Below are 17,188 nucleotides of genomic sequence, written 5' to 3'. Positions count from 1 at the left end.
TCCCAGCTTCGAGGAGCCGGCGGTGGCGCAAAGAACGTAAACAAAAGAGGGGGTGCAGAGGCGGCGTGCTAGTGAGGCTAATGAAGCAGCCACACAAACCACCACTTCCAAGCATTTTCTCCTCAAATGTGAGGTAGCTGGCAAGCAAACTGAACGAGTGAAAGCTGCGGATTGCAACGAAAAAGATCATCAGGGACTGCTGCATCCTGCTGATCATGGAGACATGGCTTAATCCACTCATACCGGACACAGCGATCGAGATAGCAGGCTACACAGCACACCGGCAAGACAAGACAGAGAGCTCCGGTAAGAAATGAGGAGAGGGGCTGTGCATTTATGTGAAAAATAGCTGTTGCACAAATTCCACCATAGTCACCAGACACTGCTCCCCAGACGTGGAGTTTATGACAATTAAATGCAAACCCATATACTGTACCTCCCCCATACTGCTAACTGCTGTGTACATAGCACCAGATGCTAATTCTAACTTGGCTCTGGGGCTTTTGCATGACACCATCAGCAGTAAACAGAGCAAGTATCCTGAGGCTGTTCACATAATTTCTGGGGACTTTAATCATGCCGATCTGAAAGCAGTTCTCTCCAAATTCTATCAACACATAAAGTGTGCAACCAGGGGAGAAAAAACAGTGAACAAGCTGGACATCAGACAGGCCTATAGAGCTAAACCCCTAGCACACCTTGGCCAGTGTGATCACACGTCCTTGCATCTGATCCCTGCATATACTCCCCTCAGGTAACAAGCTCCCACTATGACTAGGACTGTTACCATATGGCCTGAGGAGGCCTCCCAACAGTTGCAGGACTGCTTTCAGGGAACCGGTTGGGAGGTTTTTGATCAAGACTTGGAGAACCACACTACGGCAGTCCTAGATTGCATCAGGTTCTGCACGGACAATGTCACCTGGGACAGACACATAATGATTTATCCAAAGAGGAAGCCCTGGATGACGAGGGATGTCCAGATTCTGCTGAAAGCTAGGAATACTGCTTTCAGGTCTGGGGATGGGGCTGTTTACAGTGTGGCCAGAGCGAACCTGAAGAGAGGCATCCGAGAGGCCAAGGCAGCGTACAAAAGGAGGATAGAGGACCATCTAGGAGCAACACCACCAGGCAGGTGTGGCAGGGTGTCCAGCATATCACCAGCTACAAATCCATCAACTCCTCAGCCGCTGAGGGAGACGCTTCTCTGGCAGAGGAGCTGAACATCGCCTGTTCACAACAGCAACATACTCATGGTGGAAGAGTGTGAGGTGAGGCAGGTGATGAGAAAGGTGAACCCGAGGAAGGCTGCAGGACCCGACAGTGTGACTGGATGGGTGCTGAAAGACTGTGCAGATCAACTGGCCGGAATCTTCACTAGGATTTTCAACCAGTCACTGTCCCAGGCCACTGTCCCATCTTGCCTCAAGTCCTCAATCATTGTTCTACTGCCGAAAAAATCCAGCACGAACTGTCTGAATGATTTCTGCCCAGTGGCACTCACATCTGTCATCATGAAGTGCTTTGAGAAACTGGTGCAGAGTCATATCATCGCCTGCCTGCCAGCACACCTGGACCCATTTCAATTTGCTTACAAAGCAAAGAGATCCACGGAGGACGCTGTGGCCACAGCCCTTCATGCTGCCCTGACCCACTTGGAGCAGCAGGGGAGTTACACCAGACTGCTCTTTGTAGACTTCAGCTCGGCATTTAACACCATCCTCTCACAACGACTGGTGTCCAACTGGCAGATCTGGGACTTCCATCACTCACCTGCAGTTGGATACTGAACTTCCTGTCTGGTTGCTCCCAGAGGGTCAGGCTTGGTCTCCACACATCCACTGCTCTCAGCCTCAACACCGGGACGCCGCAGGGTAGTGTGCTCAGCCTGCTCCTCTACACTCTCTACACAAATGACTGTGTCCCCACTCACTGTAGCAACAAGATCATAAAGTTCGCGGATGACACAACGGTGGTCGGACTCATTTCGGGCAAGGAGGGTGAGCTGACATACAGGGACGAGGTGAAGCGGCTGTCAGAGTGGTGCACAGTGAATAACCTGCTCCTCAATGCCACAAAAACGAAGGAGCTTGTTATTGACTTTAGAATAAACAAAACTGACATCCAGCCACTCACCATTGGTGGGATCTGTGTGGAGAGGGTCCCATTGTTCAGGTTTCTGGGCATTGAGCTGGAGGATGACCTGACCTGGAGCGTCAACACCAAGGTGCTGCTGAAGAAGGCTCAGCAGAGACTGTATTTTCGGAGAATCCGCTTCCGCAAAAATCTGCTTCTTGCCTTTTATCATTGTTCCATCGAGAGTATGCTCACGTACGGACTGTGTGTGTGGTACGGCAGCTGCACTTCCTCAGAAAGGAAAGCACTCCACAGGGTCATCAGGACAGCGGAGAGCACAACTGGTTGTACCCTCCCCACTCTGGAACAAATCTACACCTCCCGATGCCACAAAAAAACAATAGACATTTCACATGATTCATTACATTCCGGACATTACCTTTTCCAGCTTTTGCCATCGGGCAAGAGATACATAGCAATGAAAATCAGGACAAACGGCCTTAAAAACAGCTTTTATCAAAAAGCAATTATGGCCCTGAACTCAGAATAAAACTGCTCCATATCATTCTCCCAATGTGCAATATAGACCTTAAGTCGACAAGTTCAATTTGTATATTTTGTAAAGTACTTTTATTACTATTCAGTCTGTTAGTTTTTTTTTCTCTTCTTGTCTTTTTAACTCTTATGCCTCACACTGAGTTGACTGCACCTTCAATTTCGTTGTTCCTTTGTAAAAGTGACAATGACAATAAATATTTATCTATCTATCTATCTTTTGAAATTTTGTTAGTGCTGTTAGGACTGCAGGCACAGTATTTTGTGGATCTGATATATACAGTCCCATATCATCTGCATATAGAGGAACTTTCTGTTCCAATCCTTCTCTGATAATCCCCTTTATCTCAATAGCATTTTGACAGTGAATTGCTAGTGACTCAATGGTAATTGCAAAAAGCAGTGGTGACGAGGGCCATCCTTGTCTGGTACCACACTCTAGTTTAAACTAGTCTGAATTATTGTTGTTAATACAAACTGAAGCTTCCGGATTGGTATACAATAATTTGATCTATGCACAAATGTTAGGGTCAAACCCAAATTTCTCCAATGTAGTGAAAAGGTAGTTCCATTCAACTATGTCAAATGCTTTTTCTGCATCCAATGATAATATCTCCAAGGTGTTTGACTTTGTTGGTGAATATATTACATTAAAAAGGCGTCGAAGATTGGAAGCTAAGTGTCTGCCTTTAATAAATCCAGCATGGTCTTGTGATATTACTGAAAACAGCACTTTCTCCATCCTTCTAGCTAGGACCTGAGAGTATCTTAACATTGTTATTCAGATGTGAGATTGCTTTGTACGATGCGCATTTTAATAAGTCCTTATTTTATTTAGGAAAGACAGTAATTAATGCTTGGCAAAAAGTTTGAGGTAGAATTTTATTTTCTGTAGCTACAGTAAATGTTGCTAATAGAAGGGAAGCTAGCTGAGTTGAGAATTTCTTATAAAATTCAGCAGGGTAGCCATTAGGGCTTGCTGCTTTCCCACTCTGAAGTGATTTTATAGCATCTAGTAATTCTGATAATGCGAGAGGTTTATCCAATTCATCTGCACTAAGAATATCTATTTGTGGTATCTGTACTGTGTCCAGAAATGAATTAGATTGTGTCTTGTCTTCTTTAATCTCAGTAGAATATAAAGATTTATAGTAGTCTATAAATGTGTGCATTATATTTTTATGGTCAATGATTTTGTCTCCGTTTGTGTTGGTGATTGCTGGGATCGCATTGCGAACTTCTTGCTTGTGGATTTGTTGATCTAAGATCTTATTAGCTTTGTCTCCATGTCTTGATTTAAGTATGAGTTTTTCAGTTTCTATAGTTGTTAAGAGGTTAAGCTCTGTGTGCAGAGCCTGCCTTTTCCTATGAATCGCCTCACTTGGACACCTGGCATGTTCTTGATCTATTCTAGTAATTTAGTTGATTAGCTCTGATACCTTCTTGGCTTCCAATTTATTTCTGTGGGAAAGATATGAGATAATCTGTCCTCTTGAGAAGGCCTTCAAGATTTCCCAGAGTGTTCCTGCAGAAACCTCTGAGGATGTATTTGTCTCTAAAAAAAATTGATTTGCTTGGATATACATTCTGTACAGTTCTTGTCTGCTAATAAAAGTGGATTAAGATGCCATCTGTGAGATGAGTATGTGGGGCATAGTGATTTTAGCTCCAAAATGAAGGGGGTATGGTAATAAAATAGAAATAGAAATAACTATAGTGTCGTACTTACAAGATTTAATTGTAGGCAAGAAGTTCTTAAGTAGCAATTATGCACTGGTGAGCAGAAGGAATACACTCTTGAGTTTGGGTTTAGAAATATCCAGGGGTCTGATAAGTTGTGGTCAGTTACAAACTGTGTAATTGTCTTTGCAGTGTTATATGTCATTACCCTTGGGGCAGGAGACCTATCTAGGTCCAGATTTAAAACACAATTAAAGTGTCCAGCCATTATAATTTTATCAGTGTTCACGTTGGGAATGGATGCAAATATATTTTGCATGAATTCCTCATCATAGACGTTGGGTGCATAAATATTTATCAAAATCACTTTACAATTAAATAAATTACCTATTAAAATCACATATCTCCCTACCGGATCAGATACTACAGCTGATACTACAAATAAGACTATTCTATGTATAAGAATTCACACACCTCTAGTTTTCTTTGTAAAACTGGAATGGATTATTTGCCCAGTCCTGTCAGTGCAGACAAAACTGATCCTTGCTTAGTAAGTGGGTCTTCTGTAAAAATAATATTTTAGCGTTTAGACCTGTTAAGTGAGAGAATACCTTCTTTCTCTTTAATTCATGATTCAGGCCTTTATCATTCCAGCTCACAGAGTTAACTGTCTAGTCTTAGATACTGTACTTTTGTTGTCATTTTTTAGTCTTAACTGAAAGTAAGACAGCCTTGACCTTAATTTCCAATTTTCCCAGGAGTTATTGCCATGAAGCCTATTGTTACATTGGCACTTATAATTATAAGAATAAAAGGATAGATTAGAAATAGCTTGCTCTTTTTCTTCCCCCCTCTGATTTTGCCTCCCCACATAAGACTGGACCCCACTTCTCAAAGTCCCAGTCTTTTGACATACCTAGACACAGAGCACATCCAAAACAAAACAAGCCCCCCAGCAGCGGCATATGAGGAATAAAATTGAGATATCTATTGCCAATACAGTCCAATTACTATAAGCATAAAATATAATCTTCGGCAATCTTGAGATAGAAAAATAGAAACCCAGGAAATGGTGTTAAAAAGTGGCCCTGGATAAGCATCCATTATCCATTCCGCTATACACTCACCTAAAGGATTATTAGGAACACCATACTAATACGGTGTTTGACCCCCTTTCGCCTTCAGAACTGCCTTAATTCTACGTGGCATTGATTCCACAAGGTGCTGAAAGCATTCTTTAGAAATGTTGGCCCATATTGATAGGATAGCATCTTGCAGTTGATGTAGATTTGTGGGATGCACATCCAGGGCACGAAGCTCCCGTTCCACCACATCCCAAAGATGCTCTATTGGTTTGAGACCTGGTGACTGTGGGGGCCATTTTAGTACAGTGAACTCATTGTCATGTTCAAGAAACCAATTTGAAATGATTCGAGCTTTGTGACATGGTGCATTATCTTGCTGGAAGTAGCCATCAGAGGATGGGTACATGGTGGTCATGAAGGGACGGACATGGTCAGAAACAATGCTCAGGTAGCCCGTGGCATTTAAACGATGCCAAATTGGCACTAAGGGGCCTAAAGTGTGCCAAGAAAACATCCCCCACACCATTACACCACCACCACCAGCCTGCACAGTGGTAACAAGGCATGATGGATCCATGTTCTCATTCTGTTTACGCCAAATTCTGACTCTACCATTTGAATGTCTCAACAGAAATCGAGACTCATCAGACCAGGCAACATTTTTCCAGTCTTCAACTGTCCAATTTTGGTGAGCTTGTGCAAATTGTAGCCTCTTTTTCCTATTTGTAGTGGAGATGAGTGGTACCCGGTGGGGTCTTCTGCTGTTGTAGCCCATCCGCCTCAAGGTTGTGCGTGTTGTGGCTTCACAAATGCTTTGCTGCATACCTCGGTTGTAACGAGTGGTTATTTCAGTCAAAGTTGCTCTTCTATTAGCTTGAATCAGTCGGCCCATTCTCCTCTGACCTCTAGCATCAACAAGGCATTTTCGCCCACAGGACTGCCGCATACTGGATGTTTTTCCCTTTTCACACCATTCTTTGTAAACCCTAAAAATGGTTGTGCGTGAAAATCCCAGTAACTGAGCAGATTGTGAAATACTCAGACCGGCCCGTCTGGTACCAACAACCATGCCACGCTCAGAATTGCTTAAATCACCTTTCTTTCCCATTCTGACATTCACTTTGGAGTTCAGGAGATTGTCTTGACCAGGACCACACCCCTAAATGCATTGAAGCAACTGCTATGTGATTGGTTGATTAGATAATTGCATTAATGAGAAATTGAACAGGTGTTCCTAATAATCCTTTAGGTGAGTGTATAGGAAACCCTAATACAATAATAACAATAACAATAAACCAACGGTATGATGTTAAACAGTCTCCTTTAGAAGAGTAAAAAAAAAAAGAAAAAAAGAAAAAAGAACTATTAATTTCTTCCACACATACATACACGCTTATAATTGTAATTAAAGCTTAAACAAAAAGTGGCCGAGAAGGAAAAAGGATATATAATTACAGTACCAGTATCCTTGCAAGTGGATCAAACAGTCGGCAAGATCTTCTTTGCCATGCCATGACAGGATTAGGGAATCCAATCCGGGAGCCCGGGATTCCTGAACATTTTTCATTCCCGCATTCCTGGGAATGAAACTGCTGTAATTCCCGGGAAACCGGGAACGGCCAAGTTCGCATATATAGTGTGTAAAAGTGTAAAAATCGATCAAGAAATAACAGAGTTGTAGTTGAAAACTGAAGACTTCATTGACGTCTGTCAGATAACAGCTTTGAACAGCAACTTGAAATTGTAATGCGTCAGTCTGTTGCATCCGCATTATCTGTGCCAAGAAACTTGCCATCACAGAATGATGACAAGAAACTGGATGCATCAGTAACAGCTGAAATGGCGGTGTTTCACAGCAACGGCAAGCGCGGGCGTTGTTTAGAACAAGTGTATCTGTATCTGATGACTGTGCTGTCTACTTCAGTAGATGCAAAGCGTGCTTTCTTAGCAGCTGGCGTACTCTGCACGAAATACTCTCTCACCTGGACGACCACACGCTGGACAAGTTATGGTTTCTATGCTCTTATTACCGCAACTAACTAGATTGAGGTGCCCACCGTTTTTCAGCTTGCGAGCTACTTTTAAAATAACCAGGTCGAAAACATCTACCTACATTAAAAAGCACATTGTCACGCACGTGTGAATAGGGGGCTGCAAACGGACATAAAACGGTATCGTGAGTTCGTATGCCAGAAAGGTGTGACGGGATACTAACTTTCCTCTCTTTGTTTCCGCAGACAGAAAGATGCACCGTGCCATGAAGCAGTCTGAATCAGCATCCACGCACCACTACTTCCGCCCTTCCTCTGTCAGTCCCTGATGACGTCACCAATCCCACTATCCACCTCGGCTCCTACGGTCAACTGTATAGCACAAATGTGTACTAACTTTGACTGTGCAATTTACTTCTGCAAAACTGTTTTAAAGTATACGGGGCCGAAAACCCCAAACCTTTATAGTTGTTTTTGTCTTTCTTTTTACAGTGGCGTAGCCGGCCGGATAAGAAGCATCCGAAAATGTCAGAAGGACAGGACATTAATAGCGTACTGCAAGGAATGGCTGCCCAGATCCAGTACCTCCAACTCGAGCAGGCCGCCACAAAGCGGGAATTAGAGGAGACCAAAGCAAGGTTAGCAACAGCAAAGATGGTAAGACCGGACCCGCCCCGACCTCCACCACCTCCGATCGTTCCACTTACCGAAGCGGATGACAGAGTCCTATCTGGGCATCTTTGAAAGGATGACCACCCGGAACCAGTGGCAGCGGACCGAGTGGGTGTCCATATTGGCTCCATACTTAAAGGGTGCCGCGCAGCAAGCCTATCAGACCTTACCGAGGAGGAAGCCGCGAATTATGATCTCTTGAAAGCGGAGATCCTAAGTTGCTACGGCATCACCTCGGACCAGCAGGCGAGCGAGTGGCGTAATTGGCAATTCGACCCCGATCGCCCGGCCAGAGCGCAAGCCTTTGAATTCTGGGGCAAGATGGGACGCTGGCTACGGCCTGAAGGTCCACAAGCTCGTAAAGTGGTTGAACAAGTGGCATGTGAGGGGCTAGTTAATGCCATGCCCAATTTTCTCGCCCAGCAGGTCCGAAGACACCCATTTACAGACATGAAGGGTCTCCTAGACGCCCTGGAGCGTCAGCTCGCGGGGCCCGACAGGGACGAGCCGTTACCCCGAGCCCAGTAGTCGCGCTGCGGAACCGCCAGTAAAGCCCAGAGAAAAGCCAGCCTCACCGCACTGTTTCAAGTGCGGTGAGGTTGGACATCTTCTACCAGCCTGCCCAAACGTGGAACCGATGGACTGCAGTTGGGCCACCACTGAGAGGTACTGTACTCTGTCTCATCCCCTGGCAATCCCAAATACGGGAGTGGTATTGGTGAACGGACACTCGGTAGTGGCCCTATTTGATTCCAGCAGCAACATAACCATTGTGGCTCGCTGTTATATTCTACCGCAACAGTGGCTACCACACCACTTGCAGGTCACTTGTGTACATGGGAAGACCAGATCGTATCGCTCGGTGAAGTGTTACATTTCCTGGAAAGGGGACTTAAGTCGGTTGTCTGTTGCTGTATTACCCGAGCCGCCTTTTCCAGTGATTTTGGGACACGACTGGTCACACAAAACTAGCGGTAGAGTAACAACCACTCCTGTAATCTCGTGGGTCTCATTATGGATGGGCGGGGCACCCTCCCCGCGGCCCCCACGCCGTGCACTCAAGCAAACTCTGATGACATAGAAAGCCAGGGGGAAGATTCTCAGGTGACGGACCCAAACCTGGAAGTATTCGCCAGTGAGGGCACGAGCCGAGAAACCATGGTTTCCCCGGAACAACAAGACCCTTTAGACAGCATGGACCATCAATTTAGGTCCACACCTGCGTCATTTAAAAGGGAGCAGTGGAATGACGACTCCCTGAAATTTACCCAGAATGCTATCGTCTCTGGGCAGCTGCTCGGCTGACAGTTCCATATCAGGGGAGCCCTACTTTATTTTGGAAAATGATCTGTTGCACCGAGTCGCGACACATGAGGGCGAGGTACGGAAGTTGTTGCTAGTACCGCGTACCTTCCGACGGGAGGTTTGTGAACTAGCTCACGCCCACCTCCTAGGCGTTCACCTGGGGGCAGAGAAAACCTTGGAGAGGATAAAACTCTGTTTCTATTGGCCCGGAATTAATGAGGAGGTCCGGCGTTTCTGTCAGTCCTGCCCAGAATGACAGACACGTCAGATACCCAGAAGGGACCGGGCTCCTCTTATTCCAATACCCCTAATAGATGTTCCCTTTGATAGGATAGGGTTAGACCTCGTAGGACCCCTGGAGCCCACGAACCGTGGCCATAAATATATATTGGTCATGGTCGATTACATGACTTGATACCCAGAGGCGGTTCCACTGCGCTCTGCTAACACAAAAAACATTGCACGGGAATTAGTCAGCCTATTTTCTAGGATGGGAATACCCAAAGAAGTCCTCACGGACCAGGGTACACCCTTCACCTTGGATACGTTCAGGGAGGTTTACGAGGTTACTCCGAATTAAGCATCTGAAAACATCTGTCTACCACCCGCAAACCGACGGGCTGGTGGAGAGTTTCAATCAGACCCTCAAACAGATGCTGCGCAAGGTAGTCAGTGCAGACGATAGGAACTGGGATCAGCTCTTGCCTCTCGTGCTTTTTGCTTACCATATTCATATGCCAGAAGGGTGTGACGGGGTACTAACTTTCCTCTCTTTGTTTCCGCAGAAAGAAAGACGCACCGCCGCCATGAAGCGGTCTGAATCAGCATCCACGCACCACTACTTCCGGCCTTCCTCTGTCAGTCCCTGATGACGTCACCAATCCCACTATCCACCTCGGCTCTGGGCCTTAGAGCGATTATTTACATGTACCTCCAGGTCTTTAATATCCTGCTGCAGCCAGAATTTCACCCCGTATATTGTCATTTTAGTACATAAAGAATAGTGCTTCTATGACAAGTAGTCTCAAAAGACAGTGTCCAAAACGGGACTGAAGGGGGAAGGCATGTGGCTGGTTTTTATTGGCAGTGGAAAGGAAAAAGAGGGTCCAACGAGGCACAGGTGGAAGTAAGGTCAGTAGGAGGGCATGGTCTGGAGACTGTAATGGAACCTGGTTGTGGTTTAGCTGGCCTTCCCTAATGGTGATCTGCAGAGGAGGGAGGAAAGACATTAATGCTCCTCATCAAACCCTGAGCTTGCATTTTACCTTTAGTTTAGCTCATAGACTGCATCTCATGCATGTGTGTTACATACTGATATGTATAGAATAATATAACTCTAACTTTCTAATTAGTATAGTCATAACAATAACAATTCTCAACAACTCATTTAGTAACAGTAGTATTACTATTAGTGCCAATCATACAGAGTAAAGTGAAAGTTCTTACTTGCATTTCCAACTAACATTCAATATGTTTTCAGCATCTGAAACCATGTATAATGGCTTATTGTGTGACCCTAAAAATGTTGTGCCCTAAATATACATAAATTAATTTTTGGTAAAACTAAAAAACACTCATAGATATACTATACAAGCTATATGCTTAAAGTCGGTTTCAATCATTAAAGGCCATATATAAATAACTAGCAAAATACCCGCGCTTTGCAGCGGAGAAGTAGTGTGTTAAAGAAGTAAAGAAAAAGACATTTTGAAAATAACGTAACATGATTGTCAAAGTAATTGTTTTGTGTATTTGGCCGCAGCGTCACAAAGTTGTTTTCGTCTAGCTGCATCAGAAAATGTACCACGACGTCTGACACACCTCCTTTTTAGTGTTTTCTCACAGCTTGGATTGCTGCTGTTATAATCGGTTTGAGTCTACATATATATATATATATATATATATATATATATATATATATATATATATATATACATACATACATACATATATATATACACATACATATCTTCATATATATATATACATATCTATATATACACATATATATATACATACCTATCTACATCATATATACACACACATACATACTTACACACACACAAATTATATATATGTGTGTGTGTGTATGTATGTATGTATGTGTATATATAATGTAGATAGATAGGTGTGTGTGTGTATATATATATATATATATACACACACACACCTATCTACATTATATATACACACATACATACATACATACATACACACAGGTATATATATGTGCATATATATATGTATGTGTCTATATGTGTGTGTATAGCTTTGGTCACTGAGTGCAAGGGAAAAATAATAAAATGTAGTGTATAAGTTATTAAACAGCAAAACATTAACGTTTTAAGAAGTAAAGCTACATTGAGCATTACTGGAGTGGTTTCAGGTAAACCACATTTTAAAGACGGTGTAACACAACAGGTAAGTAGTACTAACAGCAGCTAAAATGTATATGGATGATCTCTCGGTAGTAGATCCCTTTTGAAAGGCGCTACACGGCGGCTGTGGTATAGAAATTACATTTTCTATGTGAAGGTCCAAATTTCTGCCTCTGGTAATCTGCCTTACCGGCATTACCAGCAATTAAAGAAAATTAGTTTTGTGTAATCTGCAGTGTTAAGAGAGAAAGGCTTTGGTTTGGGATAAAAGGAAAAAAGGTGTAAAGAAAGGAAAGTTGCCTTTTTCTTTTATATAGTGTAGAGAGAAGTCTTCGCTGACAATATGAGTGTCGCGGTGGGTCTCGTGTAGACTGGAGAGATGGCCCTGCCATTAACTGTCCGGGATGGCACTGTCGGTCCTCCACTCTTGTGCGTGTCTTCATAATCCGACCTGACGACCTCATAATTGTATACGTGTAAAAGAAAGTGCGAAGCGCCTTAATATTAGTTTGCCGTGGTCTAGAAATGGAATCCCGTGTTTACAGTTGTCTGGGCTATAGCTCATGGGAAGGGGGAAAAAAATTAAAAGTATTTACTTTCACTTAAGGCAGAAGCGCAGTCAGCGTCTCAAAGGCTGGCACAGCTACGCGCGCGCACGCTGGCTGCCCGACTTTTGTAGTATTTTTGTAGTGCAGGAAACTCCACTTTTTGCAGACACATTCAAGTGAACAAAACTCTCCGCGCTCTTTAGAGGTCTTGCTTTCTCTGCGTACTACGTTCATAGTCAGTTCACGTGAGCCGCTCGGAGTACATGCATCGAAGCTTCTGAGCTGTGCCTGTGCTATCTCGTGCAATCTCGCGATGTCCACGGTGTTATTTAATGTTAGCTAAGCACCGGCACCTAAAAGTTTCTCACTACAGTAATTTTAACTCCGTTATAAAGTGATCCAAAGTCTCGTATATAATTCATGTCTTCTCATTAAACTTGTATCTCGCGAATAAATTATTCAGCGTTTTTCTTCAGCACTCTTTGGGGGCTCTTCCTTCTTTTCTATGTTCTGTGGTCATAGTCAGTTCACGTGATTACGTGAGAGGCGTGATGATGTCACACGCAGCTCCGCCCCCCACGGCCATTGGGCTAACGTCCATTACAGTATATGGAGAAAAATAGGTTCCAGTTATGACCATTATGCGTAGAATTTCGAAATGAAACCTGCCCAACTTTTGTAAGTAAGCTGTAAGGAATTAGCCTGCCAAATTTCAGCCTTCTACCTACATGGGAAGTTGGAGAATTAGTAGTGAGTGAGTGAGTGAGGGCTTTGCTTTTTATTAGTATAGATAAGCATTGCTGTTAATATAGAAATGTGACCAAAAAGATATGATGTCACTTCAATCCATCAATCAATCCATCCAATCAATTACTAACTACTTTGTGACACCAATAAGCAAATTAATCTGAAAGAGGTACAACTGTTATATAGAATATAGAAATAGATATGCAAATATAAGCTCACACTTTATATTAAAATCTGCCAGGACAGATTTGGCACCTCATAAAGATGTTCTTGAATAAGTGAGAATGGGTAGATTATCAATCCAAATATTCATAATAATTTATTTCTTATTTAGGGTGGCAAAGTGATGCAGTGAGTAGCGCTGCTGCTACATAGATCCAGTATCCTGGCTTGGTGATTGGTTGTTTCCTGTGATGATTATGTTCAGTATGTGCAATTATGAACAATGCTGCACATTCTCTCTATGACACACTAACACTGAGTACTTTCAGCTAACAACTTATTCAGCAGAAGTGTGTCAACACTACTTGGGAATCCATTATATCACAGCAAAACACCTGGATAATGCGTCACAGTGATTGGAAATGACACAGTTTTGCTTCTTTTTAGTCATTCTGGTGTAAGTTCAGACCAGTGTGCGTGTGCACATTTATTTATTTATTTAATGAGCTTCTGTAAAAAGCCAAATTTCCCCTAGAGACAAGTAAGTTGTATCTATCTTTTTATCTATTTATCATGTGTCTGCTTGTGTTTACTCCTGGTGCTCCTGTTTTCCTGTCACATTCTCAAAGACGCGCTTGGTTATGTTAAATGGTGGTTATTCCTTGCTCATGTGTGAGTAAGGATGTGTGTGCAAGTGGGCTTTGCTGTATACCCGTGTCCTGTCTAGTGAAGTTTCCTGGTTTTTTACCTAGTGCCATCGGGATAAGCCCTGGGGCCCCTTACTCTTTAACTGGATTACATTGATTTGTATTTTTTGTGTTATTTTTTTAAATTGCAGCTCAAAAAATTCAGTCAATGCCTGTTCCAAACTGATTTAAAACTGTTCATGTATTCTCCTTTAAAGCCCACTCTATCATACAGCTGTAAGCCCTAAGTGATTCTTAGCTTTATATTGTGTTATCTCCAGCATGAAACGCATGCAGAAACAGGCCCCATTGTGAAATCCGAAGCTGCTTTATATTTGCATATTTGCATTTTCATTTTTTATAAAAAGGCGAGCTGAAAATTTATACCAGATGATCAGGCCGTTTATGATGACTCTGTAATTTGGTCATATTCCAAATGCATATTTTTATTTTTCTCTTTAGTGTTCTGCATTTACTAGCTGATGAGCCTGAAATTGGAACCAGAAGTGGCAGAACATCTTAATGATTCCATAATTTGAGGGGATTAAGTATGTAAAATTATTTAATATTTATATCTCAGATCACATTTCTGCTTATGTGAATAAATAAGTGAGATGTTAGAACCAGACATCATTATGAGTACAGAATTTCAGCATATGCATTCAATTTATTTCAATTCAGTTTATTTTTGTGGAAAATTTTTTCAGTATGCTGGCATCGATATGCACATACTCCATCCATCCATCTGTCTGGTATTTGAAGCTGTTTTTTCCTGCACAAGGTAACATAGAAATATAGCCTGTTAGGCACTAGATGTCTGTCCATCACATAGCATTTGCGCACATGCCCAGATGCATTCAAATTCAGATGATTTAGAGTCATCATTTAACCTAATCTTTAGTATTAAATCGGGAATCACTTACCTGGAGGTCATAGACACTGCAGGCTAGGAATGCGATCAAGATCTTTGCGTTATGAGACAGCTACTACATTATTCCTTGCACCAAATTTCTCCATCAGAGTTCCAGAAACATATCCTCTGCTACAGTGTCATGGTGAACTGTGGAACATACATAACGGTGGTTAGAGTTGAGCTGGTACATCACTATGTTTCACACCAGCCGTGCTATTGATGATGTAGGGATATGCTCACAAACATCTTTGTCTCTTTCAGGAATATATTGACTTGGAAAATGAATGAATTAGATGACAAGACATTATTCTACCTATATCGATCATATTTAAAAAAAAATGAAGGCACAGGGTAAATGTGGCATCCTTAGACATGCTACACACAATGCAATCATAAATGTTTTTGTAATGACTTGGACTTTCATGCATTTATTTCTAGTAGGATTGACTACTGCAATGCGGTGTTCACTGGATGTTCAAACTGTTCTTTATATAGCCTCCACTTAATCCAAAATGCTGCTGCAATGATTAACACAAAAACAAGAAAATACGAACATATAACTCCAGTTCTTAAATCCTTACACTGGCTCCCAGTTAAGTTTAGGGCAGATTTCAAAATCCTCCCTTAAACATATAAAGCATTAAATTGCCAAGGTCTGGCTTACTTGTCTGAACTTATCATGACTTACAAACCAGAGCGCATATTAAGATCTCAAGATGCCGGTCTGCTTATGATTCCAAGGATTAATAAAATAACAGTGGGAGGTCGAGCTTTTAGTTACAGGCCTCCTAAACTGTGGAATGGTCTGCCTGCTACAATAAGAGATGCCCCTTCGGTCTCAGCTTTTAAATCCCGGCTGAAGACTCACTACTTCAATTTAGCATACCCTGACTAGAGCTGCTGATTTACTGTACATACTGCATCTCTGTTGTCAGCCATTAGCACTAAAACATAATTAACATGATAGATATAATTTGATACTAACCCTCACCTATTCTGTTTCTCTTTTTGGTACTCAAATGTGGCACTTAGTGCCATGGCCCACCTGCCAAGTTGTTATGCCTGCTTATGGTAAAGTCATTCCTGATGGAGGATAGCTGGAATCATGGGAAAGAGAGGTCCTTTCATCGGATTGGCTAGCCCAGCACTGTTTCAGCTGTGGAATGGCCAAATGGAGGAGGCAGCTTGATGGATGAGGTCTCCAGGACTCTAAACATATCCAAATCATATTATGTGATATCATCCATTGTTAAATTCTGCTACGTACTTATAAAATTTTTATTTTTATACTGTATTGAGGATTTGTACTGTTCTGTGTATTGTATTGTATTGACTCCCTTCTTTTTGACACCCACTGCATGCCCAACCTACCTGGAAAGGGGTCTCTCTTTGAACTGCCTTTCCCGAGGTTTCTTCCATTTTTTCCCTACTGGGTTTTTTTTTGGAAGTTGTTCCTTGTATTCTGAGTTGAGTCAAGGCTGGGGGGCAGTCAAGGCTGTTAAAGCCCATTGCGGCACTCCTTGTGTGATTTTGAGCTATACAAAAATAAATTGTATTGTATTGTAATGAAGGCCAAAGTAACTGCTTCTAGAATAAGTAATTTTTGCTTTGCTTAGTAAAGGAGCTCTGAGCTGAATGAGAGGCAATTTTTCATGCTTGGGAAGTGTTAACAGCTTCAAAGGCTCAATGGACCATCCATCCATTTTCTGAACTTGCTTCATCCATTAAAAAGCTTTGGGCACAAGACAGAAACTAATTTTGTACATGATTGCTGTGCAAACCACTCACATATACATGCTGTGTCATACAAGGCCAATGAAGGAGTCACCAATTTAGAGTCACAAACTCCACACTGACAGTGACCTATCCAGCAACTAAATTCACATTAAGGTAGTTCTATACAGCAGCATTAACCTGTTGAAAGAGCCTCAATTCAATAAACAATTCTTCTTGTTTTTTTCACTAGCAAACTGAATTTAATCAAATTTATCATATACAATAGCTAGAATAACAACTGCCCCAGTCTCTGAAAAATTATTATTTCTTGGCTATAGCCTCTTTCATAATGGATATAAACATACAAAACACTGCTGGCACCTTCTAATCGGAGACTTCTGGATCCAGAGGAAATTGAAAATAAACTGCAAAATACTTGATAACAAAAGCTGGTTTGGTCTGAGAAGCACTTTATTTCAAAGCCAGTGTTTAAACAATAACAACTAATTGACCTGAATGAGTGTATGCACTGCAGTGGGCTGGTGCCCTGCCAGGGTTTGTTTCCTGCCTTGAGCCCTGTGTTGGCTGGGATTGGCTCCAGCAGTCTCCCGTGACCCTGTTGTTTGGATATAGCAGATTGGATAATGGATGGATGGATGAGTGTATGCATGAGT

General features: G+C 42.4%; 1 long non-coding RNA gene across 2 annotated transcripts; it reads left to right on the top strand.

The window, feature by feature from the left end:
- The first annotated feature begins 7,887 nt into the window (after nucleotides 1–7,887).
- On the top strand, nucleotides 7,888–14,429 carry LOC120524228. Of its 2 annotated transcripts, none has more exons than XR_005632781.1 (3): nucleotides 7,888–8,025; nucleotides 10,150–10,495; nucleotides 14,348–14,429. It is a non-coding gene; the product is annotated as an uncharacterized LOC120524228 (long non-coding RNA). The 2 variants fall into 2 exon arrangements; XR_005632780.1 differs by lacking the exon at nucleotides 7,888–8,025 and adding an exon at nucleotides 8,499–8,725.
- Nucleotides 14,430–17,188: the final 2,759 nt, after the last annotated feature.

The sequence above is a fragment of the Polypterus senegalus genome, chromosome 2, assembly GCF_016835505.1.
Source record: "Polypterus senegalus isolate Bchr_013 chromosome 2, ASM1683550v1, whole genome shotgun sequence".
Lineage (NCBI taxonomy): Eukaryota > Metazoa > Chordata > Cladistia > Polypteriformes > Polypteridae > Polypterus > Polypterus senegalus.
Note: the sequence above shows the minus strand (reverse complement) of the source record. Positions and strands in the feature narration are given on the sequence as shown.